This window comes from Triturus cristatus, chromosome 8 (genome assembly GCF_964204655.1).
Source record: "Triturus cristatus chromosome 8, aTriCri1.1, whole genome shotgun sequence".
NCBI lineage: Eukaryota > Metazoa > Chordata > Amphibia > Caudata > Salamandridae > Triturus > Triturus cristatus.
Genome location: NC_140591.1, coordinates 816,961,077 through 816,973,781, shown reverse-complemented (window position 1 = coordinate 816,973,781; position 12,705 = coordinate 816,961,077). Strand labels below are relative to the sequence as shown.

The 12,705-nt window shown below is 44.2% G+C and overlaps 1 protein-coding gene across 1 annotated transcript in view; it reads right to left on the bottom strand.

Annotated features, from left to right (window-relative positions):
- The window catches only part of ITGBL1 (integrin subunit beta like 1), a 1,349,590-nt gene that overhangs the window by 902,419 nt on the left and 434,466 nt on the right, over positions 1-12,705 (bottom strand). The window lies entirely within an intron of this gene.

The window sequence follows — 12,705 nt, the reverse complement described above, 5'->3', positions numbered from 1 at the left end:
TCTGCAGAAAAAAGACACATATTCAACCCACGTAGTACCAGGCAACTTCTTACATTCTCTAAAGGTTTGTCTGTACTTTTCTGGAGTTAAGCCATATCTCAGCATTAAAGCATCTTTCATATGAGTATAAGACATCCTATCCTCAGCAGGAAGGCTCAACAAGGTATCTCTCCCCTCGTTTGTAAAGCGGCTCCACAACCCCGTTCCCCAATCCTTCTCAGGGACCCGGTGGGCCAACAATGCTAACTCATACGCTTTAAACCATTGGCTAATATCTTCATTCTTACTGTAATCCTTGATCACATCTTTAGGAAAATAAAACCTACTTTCTGCAGGCACGGATGGAGTGCTGCCACCAGAGGGATTCAACTCTAAACTCTTAGTTTTAAGCTCCATCTCCCTCACCATCTTCTCACGTTCAAACGCTAATTTCTCTCTCTCAAAATCTAATCTTTTGCTCTCCATTTCAGCTTCTCTCTTGCTTCTTGCATTCTCTAATTCCAACTGCCCTCCTAATTTAAGTTTTGCCATTTCTAACTTGTACCCCCTCTCCTTCTCCCTGTCTTCTAATTCTTCGGGGGAAAGGCTCCTAGAGGACGCACTACTGCCTGGAGATGACACTGGCCCACCTGTGGGCTCTTCCTCTTCCTCTTCTTCTTCCTCTTCCGGTACCACCACCGGATCAGAGGGATTTCTGGCCTCTAACCAGGCCTTCAGCGCTTTGAGGAAGCCCTCTTTCTTTGAGACACCTGTGGTAGGAACTTTAAACTGCTTGCAAAATCCTTTTAGATCTTTTAGCGTGTAGGAATCTATCTTCTCCTTATCGAATTCCCCCACAACATTCTCCACAGGTGTAGCAGCTCCGGCATTCTCCATGGTCAAAACTGGCAGTGTTTAAGAAAATAAGCTCCAGGAAAGCGGAGAACAAAAATAGAATATCCTACCAAACAGACTGTGGCTGCGTTATGGTCTGCTTTCCCTATGTAGCGTACACTAATCACTGCACATGAGTCATAAATGCAAAGTTCAAATCCTCACCGCTGACCACCAATGTTAGAACCGGCGGTCTCTAGTTGGCAGAGGTATACACTTCTGACAAATAGGGACCAACCAACTCTAGTCAGGGCAAGGGGATTACACACTCAGATAACCCCTGCTACCCCCTTGGTAGCTTGGCAGAGCAGACAGGCTTATCTCAGAGGCAGTGTGTTAAGCATTTATGACCACATACAGTAATAAAGTGAATACACTACAGATGGACACGACACAGAAGTTATTATAAAAATAGTATTTTTATATAAGGCTTAGCACAAGACCAAATAACGACAAAAATATACCACAGTCTTAATAAATACTCTTTGGAAGGAAAAATAATAGTTCAAGTAAGGTTTCTTCTTGGCAAATAGTTCTTTAGCAAAGTATTCTTCTGAGCACAGTTCTTTGGCAACAATGTAACCCCCACAGGAGTCACACGACGTCGAGTCTACCAGATTCCCAAGGTTCGGCGTCGACCGCGAGGAGCGCTACGTCAAGCCTGGAGTCGCAACAGACCCCACAAGTACAGTACCTTGAGAAACGAAGAAAACGAGGATCCACGGGGTCGAGATGTCGGCGTCGAGGTCGGCGTCGATCGTGCCTCGGAGTCGGGTCAATCCGCAGCGGCGCCAAGGGATGTCGGGCCGGAGCAGCGCTCACGGCGTCGAGAAGGGCGTCGAGTCGATGCGATCAGCAGCGGCGTCGGGACGGGGTCGCTTGGAGGCAGAGCCGATACTCACTCCTCACTGGCGTCGATACCGGCGTCGAGACGGGGACACTTGGAGCCGGGGCCGATACCCACTGCTCACTGGCGTTGCTGCTGGCGTCGAGACTGCAGATTTTCCCTTGTGTACTGGAAACAACACTTTCCAGCAATTCAGCAAATGGTGAAGTCCTTTGGCCCTGTGACTTCAGCAGGAGACTGGCACTCTTCCAGTCCTTGGAGATTTCCTAGCAAGTGTTCAGAGAGTACACACCAAGTTCCTCTCTCCTTGTTCCTTGGCAAAAATAAAGAAGCAGCTTTCAGGTTCCTCCACAGCAAAACAGCACTCTGGCAGAAAGGGGAGGCAAGTCCTTAGATCAGCAGGCTTCTTGTCCTTGGTACAGGTTTCCTTGTCAGAAGTGATCTGAGTTCTTGGTTCAGGGGTCCTTCTCTTATACCCCTTTTTCCCTTTGTTCCCTTTGTCCAAGCAGGGCGATTCCCACCATCTCAGGTTTGTTGTGGGTGTTGCCAGGCAGAGGCACCTGGCCTATTCACTGGGCAGGCAGAGTCCTCAGCCGCCCAGCAGGAGGCGGAGCCAGTATTGTCACTGGTAGGAGCAGGGCTATCAGTCGCCCAGCAGGAGGCGGGGCCAGTATTGTGTCAGGCAGGGCAGGCTACTCTTCCCTCACTCTACGTGTAAACGCCCCATTCACCCCACACTGACTCACTCAGACCTCTGGAGCCACTCAGCCCCTGACACACACACCAAACCAGCAGAGACCGGTAGATAGTTGGACAAGAAAATAGCCACTTTCTAAAAGTGCTATTTTCAAACATAGAATTTAAAAACCATCCAGCCTAAAGGGTGTGTTATTAAATTCTGAGTTCAGGGATACTAAACTCGACTTGCTACCATGCTCCCTGAGTCAGATAGATTATAATGGAGTTAATAATCAGTCTGCCCAGTCTGGCCTATTGGAGGCAGGTAGCCCTTCAATAGTGAAAAACGAAAATGGCTGTAATTCACTATTAGGTCATGCCACACACATCAGGGCATGACCTACCTTTTACCAACAATGCACCCTGCCCTAGGGCCTACCATAGAGGTGTCTGAAATGTGGCAAAGGGAAGGTTTAGAGACTGGTAAGTAGGTTTCCTTACCAAGTCGACATGGCAGTCAGGGACTGCACGCAGGCGCCGCGGTGGCAGGCCTGAGACACATTTTGCACGCTGCTTCTGTGGGTGGCACAACCAGTGCTGCAAGCCCACCAGCAGCAGTTAACTTACACGCCCTTGGCACGCGCAGTGCACTAGACTAGGGTCTGAACAGTAAGTCAACCAAGCCAATCATGGTAACACCAATCAACGTAACAATTTAGCATAGGGAGCACTTGCACTGTGGCACTGATCAGCAGTGGCACAGTGCCCAAAGCAATAATCCAGCAAAAACATCGTAAACAGAGGAGGCAAACAGAAAAAATGGAGGAGAGACTCATGCCAATGATGCCAGGTCTAACAGACACTATTGATACAGTCATTCACTCACTAACACACCCATGCACACACTCATCCACCCATACAGTCCTGCACACATGCTGTCTTCAACACATACAAACAGTGAGTCACTCATTCATGCACCTATGCACTACGTAATACCCCCCCACCAAACCATACAGACACTCAGACACTCGTACTAATACTCAAAAAAACAACTCATAACCTATATAGACACTCATGTAGCTACTCACCAACCCATGCAGCCACTTATACACAAAGTGAGAGACCGATACAGATATTTACATATTTAAACATTACTCACTAAGCCATGTATTCACTAAGATACACTTAATCAGTCAGATATACAATCAATTTATAAAAAAACAAAACATCCATTTAGACACTTATATAGCCATTTATTCTTCCATCGACCTTGAGATATACATATATAAAACATATGTAATTTTCAGAAAAACACACATTCACTGGATGATGTCATAAGTGATGTCATCAGTGATGTCATTTGAGATGTCATCAGTGATGTCATGAGTGATGTCACTGACCATGTCATGACTGATGTAATATGTGACGTCATCAGCAGTGCATTGCGGGCGCGCGAGTTATAGTTAGCTGAACTAACTATAACGGGGGAATTTCATTGGTTTTGTACGAGTGAAATGTCCAGCTAACTATAACATGTGTGAAACCTATGGTTTTTTCAGTGAATATATATATATATATTTATATATATATATATTTATATATCTATTCACTTAAAAAACCAAAGGTTTCACACATGTTATAGTTAGCTGGACATTTCACTCGTAAAAAACCAATGAAATTACCCCGTTATAGTTAGTGCAGGCAACTATAACTCACGCGACCGCAATCCTCTGCTGATGACGTCAGATATTACATCACTGTATTTAGACACTTATTTACCCATGTCTTCTCCCATTAATCTTTAGCTATACATATATTACAAATATTTATTTTTCAGAAAGACACATATGTCATCAGTGATGTAATATCTGACGTCATCAGCAGAGGATTGCGGTCGCGTGAGTTATAGTTGCCTGCACTAACTATAACGGGGGAATTTCATTGGTTTTTTACGAGTGAAATGTCCAGCTAACTATAACATGTGTGAAACCTATGGTTTTTTAAGTGAATTTGCAAGGTTTTTTAAATGCTAATTCGTAACTATAACGTGTGTGAAACCTATGGTTTTTTCAGTGAATTTCAAAGGTTTTTTAAATGCTAATTTATGTATGTATTGTTTATTTTTTTTATGGGATTTTAAGCGTGCGTGCACGGTGCGCGAACCTCGCTTAATTTTCCGTAAAAAATTGTAAAAACATTTTTTACGTGTGTTTTTTCAGCGTGCGCGCACAGTGCGCACACTCCGCGATTTTTCGAAAAAAAAATAAAATCTTTTTTTTGCCCTTGGGGGTCCTTCTGGGACCCCCTGACAAAGGCTAGGGGGTCAGGAACTGTCCACCCTGCCCCCTTTTCACGTTCTCCACCTTTGTTTTTCACCCCCTCAGACTGCGAGAGACAAAATGGCGGCCGACACTTCCTGGTTTCGACCGATTCGAATGTTTATCGACATCTAACAACCAATCAGAATTGCGCTCGCGCACGGCAGGGTGCGCGCACGGTGCACGCGTATAGATATTTATATGCTTTTAAATGCTATTTTCTCAGGAAATACTGAACAGATTTACACAGGACCTTCAAAAGGCACTTCCTTGACCTTATGGCTACCTCTCTGCCAAATTTCACGTAAGTCTGTTCAGCCGTTCGGGCTGTACCTTCGACTAAAAGTCCTATGGAAAAATGCATGGGGAAAACGCGTTTGGGGACCCCCCTTTTTCTCGGCCCCCGCTTGACGAATCACCTCGAGACTTTCAGGGTAGGAGCTGAACGGAGCGCCCCATTTGTTTGGAAACTTTCGCGAGAATTCGTCAACAGGCGCCAAACAAAGTTATTCAAAATAGAATTTTGAGATTTCCTATGGAAACTAGGTTGTAACTATAACGATCTACTGGCGACCGCCAGTAGATAATATAATATATATATATATATATATATATATATATATATATATATATATATATATATATATATATATATATATATATATATAAGCATATTTTAAACATGATTTATAAAGATATAAACTGCAATACAAATAATTTTAAAAACATCGATAAAGAATCCATGAACTCTGCAGTTTGAAAGGTTTAAAATTGCACTCACCAAACATCAATACTATCATTGGTGAACTACGGTACAATTAGGTAGTCCAACCTGGGCTAAAAGAGCACGTGACCCCTAGAACTGTTTGATGAAACACCTATCTGTGATCAAGGCTAGATGGTATAGCTGAAACGCGTAAGGACTGTGGCATGTGATTTACGGCAAAATTGCCTGCCTGTCTCCATTGTTTGGAATAAAGTGCGTGAAACCCTCCTCACACAGGAGTCGTCGCTCTTCTGTGAAAGGAATGTGTGGTGATAAAAAGCAGGATTCTTTGTTCCTGCACGACAAAGCCACTCTGCCAGTGTCAGGGGCTCTTTATACGAGGAAGTTGTACGAGGGATGTTTTTCAAAGAGCCCGACCCACCTGACACTCTCTCTACAAAGTAAACGGGACTATACCCGAGGTAAAATGTATCAAGATGCAGGTAAGGGAGACCAGCAGGATATTTTGTTCTGGTCGCTGGTGTGAAAGGTTTCATTCACAAGCATGGAGATGGACAATGCGGATGGCATGTTTTTGCTTCACTAATTGAAAGCGCATTTTTAAACATGATTTATAAAGATATAAACTGCAATATAAATAATTTTAAAAACATTGATAAGGAATCCATGAACTCTGCAGTTTGAAAGGTTTAAAATTGCACTCATCAAACATGGACACTATCATTGGTGGACTACGGACCAATTAGGTAGTCCAACCTGGGCTAAAAGAGCACGTGACCCCTAGAACTGTTTGATGAAATGACTACCTGTGATCAAGGCTGGATGGTATAGCTGTAACACGTAAGGACTGTGGCGTGAGATTTATGGAAAAATTGCATGCCTGTCTCCATTGTTTGGAATAAAGTGCGTAAAACCCTCCTCACACAGGATTCATCGCCCTTCTGTAAAAGGAATGTGTGGTGATAAATAGCACGCTTCGTTGTTCCTACATGACTAAGCCACCCTGCCAGGGTCAGGGGCTCTGTAAATGAGGAAGTTGTATGATGGATGTTGTTCGAAGTGCCCGACCCTCCTGACACTCTCTCTAAAAAACCCTCTTAACACAGGAGTCGTCGCCTTTCTATGAAAGGAATGTGTGGTGATAAATAGCAGGATTCTTCGTTCCTGCACGACAAACCTCTGAACGGAATTACACCAAATTTGGCAGAAAGCAAGATGTTGGTCCAGAAAAGTGTGCTTTTTGTGATTTGGTGTAAATTTGTTCAGTAGTTTTTGTGATATTTAACTTTTAAAAATATAGATATCTTTAGACACAAGTCCTTGCAGTGGACTTGTGCATCCTACTAAAATTTGATTGGCCGCCAACACTTCAACTAGGAAGTGTTGGCAGCCATCTTTGGACTCGGCTTGAAGCCACATCCCACAAAAAAAGTAAAAAATTAAGAAAAAGGGCCAGGGTAGGAATACCCTAACCCCCCGGATATGGTGGGGGGTCCCACAGGGACCCTGTTGGTGTTTAAAAGCATTTTATTTCCATTTTGCTGTGAAATTGCGGCAAATTAAAAAAGAAAGACGTGCAGGGTCCTATGCATCTTTTATGTGAAGCCCCCGGTTGACCAAATCCCAGGGGCATGTTAAACATAAAGGAAGGGGGTGCATGGGGCTCCCCTTCTAGCGTTTAATCTAACCCCGGGACCAAGTTTTTGATTTATTTTATGTGGAGTTGCCCACTTGGCACCCCCACACCCTGGTGACCACCACCTCCCCGGGGCTTCTTAAAATATTAAATGGTGGGCCTCTCTGACCTCCCCCAGCCCCAAGGTCTAGCCACCTCCCCGGGGCTTTACAAGTGAAAATGTGGGACAGCCAAGCGGATACCCACAGCCCCAGGGTTGCCACCTCCCCAGGGCTTTGACTTTTATTAATGGGGGTTGGATGGACCCCCCCCTTGCCCCCAGGGACTGCCACCTCCCTGGGGCAAAACATGAGATAACATAAAGTTGGGGGCCAAGCAGCCTTCTGCAGCCCTGGGGACCGTCATCTCCCCAGGGCTAAATTTGATATTAATGAGGGGTGGCTCTGTCCCCCCACAGCCCCAGGACCCACCACCTACCAGGGCAAAAGGTAAAAATAAAAGTGAGGGGCTGCACAGCCCCCCTGCAGCCCAGGGACCACCACCTCCCAGGGGCTGTATCCTGTAATGGAGGGGAACCATGTGGCACCCTGCTTGAACCATAGATGGACCTGGGTACCACCACCACCAATGGGCCGGCTCCAGCAATGTCCCGGTGTGCCCACCCCAGACATTGCTGTATGCTATGGCTTGGAGGGAGCATTCCCGCTGCCGCCAAGTCATAGCAAACTTTGCTCTGCTTCGAGTAAGCAAGAGCATGTGTAAAATGTTCTTGCTTACTCAGAGCTGAGTTGCTTTTGGACAGAGAGAGCTGCAGGTTTAGCAGCTCCCTCTGTCCAAAATCAATGCCGGCTCCCGCAGGAGGCAAAGAACCAGCAGGGACTTCAAGGGACTTGAGGTTCCCCCAGCAGTCCCCAACAGATGAGAGTTGGTGCTCGGGGTGGGGCCAGGGCACCCAGAGTAGAGGCCTGGCCCAGGGAAATAGGGTGCCCAGGGCCGAAACTGCACAGCCTCACTCCCTTTTTTAAATAAATAAATAAATTCATAAAAAATGAGGCAGGCCCTGGGGGTAGGATCCCTGGAGCTAAAATAGGCCCGGCAAGGGTGGCTCATGGCTCCCGTCTCTTTCATAAATAAATCAAAATAAAAGAATGCCAGGCCCCGGATATGGGCCCTGGGGGCCATAATTGGCCCAGCGAGGGTGGTTGCATGGTCCCCTCTCCATTTCATAAAGGACTGGCCTAGGCGGATGGGGTTCCCTGGGCCAAAATCAGCCCGCTTCCCTATAAAAAGAAAAAAAACATTTTTTAAAAAGCCAAGCAACTTGTTGGAGGCCTGGCCCCCTTTCACCAGCACTCTCCAGTCCAGATGCACCTCCTGGTGCACTGCTGGTTGGTGAATGAAGTCCCCTTACCTTCAGAGGGTCCTTGGGAGCGAGCAACCACTCCTGTTACCTCCAGTATGCCCCCCACATGGGGACTGGTAAGAGGTTGTCAGAGGCCACAGCCACTTTCTCATCCACTCTGCAAATACACCTCCTGTCCCTGTCCTTGCGCTGGCACCATTATTGCTGCCTAGCAAAAATGCAAGCACCCTTGCACCATGGTGCATTAGAGCGTGCTTTTCAGACAGGATTGTTTTTGAGCAGGAAGGCACACCATCCTGCACTAAAAAAATACTGAGAGGCAAATTCCTCTTTCTATGTGTGCTGCAGAATGCCCTTCCAGCAAAATACATAGAACAAGAAAGAAATGAGGAAATATAAATATTTCTTCTTGTTACGCCTCACATGGGTAGACATATCTTTCTAGAGCATTCACAAATGACCATAAAATGCTAATAATCTCCAATTAAATTAATTCTATGTACATTTAATTGTAGGTATCCTGAACACTAACTTGATTCTTCTACAGAGCAGGCCCACAAGCCAATCCCTAGTTTATTGAGCAAATACAACGATAGATACTACTCAGAGAAGTTACCAGAGGCGGGGATTCACTAAAGCATTCCACCCATTGCATTTTGTATCACTTAGTAAGAAACAGGAAGTGTGATGGGTATGCCCAGACAAAGGTCCCACACTTGCTGTGACTTTGGACTTAGCCTGCACCTCACCGTTGAGACCCAATAAGTCTGAAACTGGTCTGCAGAGCTTTTGCTTCCATTCAGAGAGAACATCGCCTGACCATTGGGCAAGACTGCGTCTATCGGAGCAGGACCACGACTGATTTGTTTAAGATTGGTCCCTGTCTGTATTAGTACAGTGAGGAAAAGAAACAACCCCTGAGAATTTAGCCTTGTCCCATATTAATTCACACTTTTCATCACTTTTGTATTGATATGCACTAGTTCAGAAGCACTCCGTGATTCAACCACAATGGAAAGATATGGAAGCGTTCTCAGAAATGAATATAAAATGGATGAAGTCCACTGCATGTAAATTTATCTAATATATTTTCATTGACAACCTGACTGAATTTGACTATTTCTCGGGTTGCCAAGCGATGTATCAATGTAGACGCACACTTTGATTTAACAACACAGGGAAGACTTCAAAGTATTCTCAGGATGGAACAGAAAATAGATGCAAGGAGTCAGGGATTCGCGTCATTCCGCTACATTCACGCTATATATTATGCCATACACTTACACACATAAATACATTACAATCCGTTTCCTTGCCGACTCTTGTCCCATGACATCCCTGAGGAAATGTGCACAAAACATTTATGGTGGAAGAAGTGTTAATTATGAAATATATACTGAAACCGCACCTCAGATTTCCATCCTGCATTGTAAATGAAACTTCATTTTTTTTAAAGCAAAAACTCAACTAAATATTTAAATTGCACAATTCCTAGCAACGTCTTAGAGCGCCAACACTCACGCTATCACTGTCACTTCAGTAAAACAAGAATAATCAGCAGGGATGTGTCTCGCATCTAAGGCATGATAAGAAACAAAAAAAAAATCTCAAATGAGCAGTATTTTAAATTCTTTCAAAAGAAAGGAATATTTAAACCATATTTCTGAAGGCTACGCGTGATGAGTATGGAACAGATGGTTTTATTTTGTTCTAAAGCACAATGCTGCCTTCCCTTGCATGGTATAAGAAACAATAGAAAGGTGTGGGTGGCATAATTGAGTTAATCAGCCCATTTGTAGCTTGTTCTCTCAGACAGGTGCTGCTCAACCACTATAATGTTTTCCGGGAAAAAACATGCAAATGCCAGCAGAGCTCAATAATGCATTAAATTACCGAAAGTGGTGGTGACTGAGGAGAATGAAGATAGTCTGTTTACCCCAGTACAAAGAGCTACTCCTTTGGAAACTGTCAAAAATGCATCAGTGATAATTTTAGGAGGGGCAGTCACTGGGTCGCATATAAAATAGTGGGGTCATCTACAAGTGCTATATATATATTTGTGTGTGTGTATATATATATATATATATATATTATCTACTGGCGGTCGCCAGTAGATAGTTATAGTTAGGACCGTGTTTCCATAGGAAATCTCAAAATTCTATTTTGAATAACTTTGGCGCCGGTTGACGAATCTTCGCGAACTTTTCAAAACTAATGGGGCGCTCCGCTCAGCTCCTACCCTAAAAGTCTCGGGGGGATTCGTCAAGTGGGGGCTGAGAAAAAAGGGGGGTCCCAAAATGCGTTTTCCCCATGCATTTTCCCATAGGACCTTTAGTCGAAGGTACAGCCCGAACGGCTGAACAGAATTACTTGAAATTTGGCAGAGAGGTAGTCCTCAGGTCAGGCATGTGCCTTTTGGATATATGGTGTCAATCTGTTCAGTAGTTCCTGAGAAAATTGCAGTTAAAAGCACATACATATCTATAGCCGCGCACCGTGCGCGCACTGTGTGCGCACCCTAACGTGCGCGAGCGTAATTCTGATTGGTGGTTACATGTCAGTCAACATTCAAATTGGTCGAAATCAGGAAGTGTCGGCCGCCATTTTGTTTGTTTTCAGTGCGAGAGTGAAAAAGAAGGTGGCGAACGTGAAAAGGGGGCAGGGTAGAGAGTTCCTGACCCCCTAGCCTTTGTCAGGGGGTCCCTGAAGGACCCCGAAGGCAGAAAAAATCATTTTAATTTTATTTTTTTTAAACGCGGGGGTGCGCGCACCGTGCGCGCACGGTGAAAAACCATTAAAAAAATAAATGTAATACGTAGTTTATTGTAAAATAAATATATTAAAATAAAATAATACATACATGACTTAGCATTTAAAAAACCGTACAAATTCACTGAAAAAACCATAGGTTTCACACACGTTATAGTTAGGAATTAGCATTTAAAAAACCTTGCAAATTCACTTAAAAAACCATAGGTTTCACACATGTTATAGTTAGGTGGATATTTCACTCGTAAAAAACCAATGAAATTCCCCCGTTATAGTTAGTTCCGATAACTATAACTCGCGCGACCGCCACTCTATCACAAGGATGATGTCCTCAGTGATGTCATGAGTGATGCCACTGACCATGTCATGAGTGATGTAATATGTGATGTCATGAGCAGGATTGCGGGCGCGCGAGTTTTAGTTATCTGAACTAACTATAACCAGACCCCCCAGGATATAGCGGCATGGATTAGCAAATTTAGCGGCACAAATATGGAAATTTAGCGGCACAAATATGGAAATTTAGCGGCAATTTTGCGGCATTTTAGTTTGCAGTTTTTCCTACAACAAACACAGATATCTTAGTTTTTTGATGAAATTTAACAAGCTGAAGCTATGTATATTTGGTTTATTTACAATGTAGACACTTTGTTTGGCTTCAAGGCTACATATAAGTGTTTAAAAAAAAAAAGGCCCCCAGGCCTCGCCGCGTGCCCTGTGTGCGGCGGGCCCAAAAAGAATGCCACCTGGGCCCGCCGCACACCGTGCTTAATAGATTATGTTGCCATTGCTTTCTTTGTACTATTAAATTACAAAAATATTGCTACATTTGTGTTGGTGTGGATGGTTTCAGCTCAATGAGATTTATCTCCCAGTGAAAGCAGTTCATCAACTTCTCATCTAATTACATCGTGAACCTTTCTAATGTTGGATGACCCAGCAATCCCTCACAGTAGAAAGAGGTCCAGGGGTTGTACATTGCCGATTTAGTGGGCACTTTTGTAAAAATTGCTGCGGTATTTTTACAAAAGTGCCAATTTCGCGGCAAACCGCAAAATCGCGAAATCCTGGAGGGTCTGGCATATAGACATCCATCTAAAAAGTAGTGTACTTCAGTGGTAGGGCTGGTGGACCAGTACTTAAATTTGCTAAATGCTTATTTTCTTTACGTTTCTAATCCTTTAGGTCTCGCCTGACCCAGCGCATGCGCTGGTCTGGCGAGACTTATTTAGAGGGCTCCATGGCCGCTTGGCATAGCCAATAGGTCTCGCTTTTGGGACCTTAGAAGTATTTAGTTATGCAACTGCTGCATGGCTAAACACTTATACGGTCCCAAAGGCGAGACCTATGGGCTATGCCAATGCTTGTTTTTGTTTCTCCCCAAGTCATTCTTGTGTGTATAAACTATGTCTACAGGTTATGGTATTTGAAAGCATGTACTACTTTTTGTGCCAGTAGGAACCATATTTTGATGTCATTTATGTTAAATCTGAA